This window comes from Nicotiana attenuata, unplaced genomic scaffold, assembly GCF_001879085.1.
Source record: "Nicotiana attenuata strain UT unplaced genomic scaffold, NIATTr2, whole genome shotgun sequence".
NCBI lineage: Eukaryota > Viridiplantae > Streptophyta > Magnoliopsida > Solanales > Solanaceae > Nicotiana > Nicotiana attenuata.
In genome coordinates, this window is record NW_017670993.1 from 230,318 (window position 1) to 232,580 (window position 2,263).

Below are 2,263 nucleotides of genomic sequence, written 5' to 3' on the forward strand. Positions count from 1 at the left end.
CCACCAGACTTTACTAGACTTGCTCATGACTTGTGAGGCCTAGGTGAGCCTAGTGCTCTGATACCAAGCTGTCACAACTCAAATCCCACCATAGACTGTGATGGCGCCCAACGCTGCCGTTAGGCAAGCCAACAATTTATCGACACGATAATCGATAGTTCATAAATATTTAAAATAATTAAGTAAAATTTCTCCGCATTTGTGGAAAATACTAACATTATCTTCAAGATTAGAATATGATCAAACTATAATACTGAATGCCATAGGAGAAATACACCCACGAACAGTAGTCTAAAACCACAAAACCCAATTTCAAAATTGTACGAGCATCTACTAGAATGTACAATACTACTACAACAACTGTCTGGAATAGAAAATAAACAAAATATAGTAAATGAATAAGACGAGGACTCCATGTGTTGTAGATCATAACATGGAATACAACTCACCACAAGTCTCCTCAACAGTAGCGCCTATGTGCCTAGATGACCACCGAGTGTACCTGCCTTCGTACCTGCACAATTAGTGCAGAAGTGTAGTTTGAGTGCGTAAATCAACGCGTACCCAGTAAGAATTTAGCCTAACCTCGAAAAAAGTGACAAGGGGTCGACATTGACATTTACTAGTGGTCCAATAATCAAAGTCCAATAGAAACAGACAGGTATGAAGCATAGGAAGTAAAAGCAATGAAAACAGATATATGTGCATAACACAATCCTCAATAGAAGAGTAGATACAAAATTCTCAAATATAGAATACTACCTCGAACGGGATATGTATACGATCAATAAGAAATAAAATTCCAAATCTCAAGTCAGTAAGACTCATAGGTACAATGACTCTCTATCAAATATTACGTAGGATTCTGCTAAGGTTGTGCGTCCAATCCATAAAATAGTGTACACTATTGAGGTCTTACAACCTGATCCATGGATGCATTTCATAATACTGTCGACGCGAATGACCCGATCCATAATGGTACTGCTGAGGCGTTCAGCCCGATCCATAAGAATATTGAAACTTGGCGGGTCAATAGCCTAACTCATGAATATATGAGTGAGTTACGAAATTCAAGAAACTTTCGGACGAATACATACAACACGAGAGAAATCTGTAAAAAGGAAGTATAATGTTACGCCCCGCAATATTATGTCGATATTATGTCCCTCAGTATTATATTACGATGATGTTATGCCCTGCAGTATTATATTACGATGATGTTACGCCTTGCAGTATTACAAACAATGATGTTACGCTTTGCAGTATTAAATTACGACGATGTTTCACCCTGTAGTATTGTACGTTGAATATGTCGTAAGGATTGACATTAGTCCAAGGAAAAGTGTCACGATCCAAAATCCACTAAGGGTCGTGATGGCGCCGGACTGCTATCAGGCAAGCCAACTAAAATACTTAATTAGATTCCATTTTTAACAATTTTGAAAACCAAGATTTTCCTTCCAATTTCATAGGTAAAAGGATAACTGCTTCAATTCAAATTAAATAATGAGCAATTAATACAAACTATTTCAAAATCCATCCCAGAACCCGGTGTCACAAGTGCATGAGCAATTTCTAAGAAATAATATAACACAACATCCGTCCGGAATACAGTGGACAGAAAGTAAATACAATATACTGGAAGGGACTATACTAGCTGCGGGCCGCCTCGAATCATCCGTGCTGCTACGTCCAGTAGGCCACTAGAGTTACATATACATGTGCAACAAAAATGCACAGAAGTTAGTATGAGTACATAGAGAACGTGTACTCAGTAAGTATCCCGCCTAATCTCGAAGAAGTAGAGACGAGATGGTCGACTTCGACACTTACTAAGGGTCCAATAATGTGATGTCAATAAAACATTAAATTGCGGATTTCTATAAACATGATTTTAATCCAATAGAAGGAAACAAGTGAACGATTATTTTCTTTTATAGGAAATTTCCAAAATTCCTTTTCATTGTTTAACCAAATGTTCTTAAGCCATGAAGAGGCAATAACAACTTCAATAAGTTCAAGGCAGCAACACAAGTATGCGCAAGTAACACCATGGTACGTACGCCCCGCTCCAACAGATAATAAACTGTGCACTGCCGAGAGTCGAACGGCGCGAACCATAGATGCATCTATTACCCCGCTCGCGAACTATCCATGCGACGCGGTCAACAGAAAATAAACAATCACCCTGCTCGCGAACCATACATGCGACGCAGGTACACATAGAAATACATGCTCAGATAGCCAATTAAGAATTTATCGA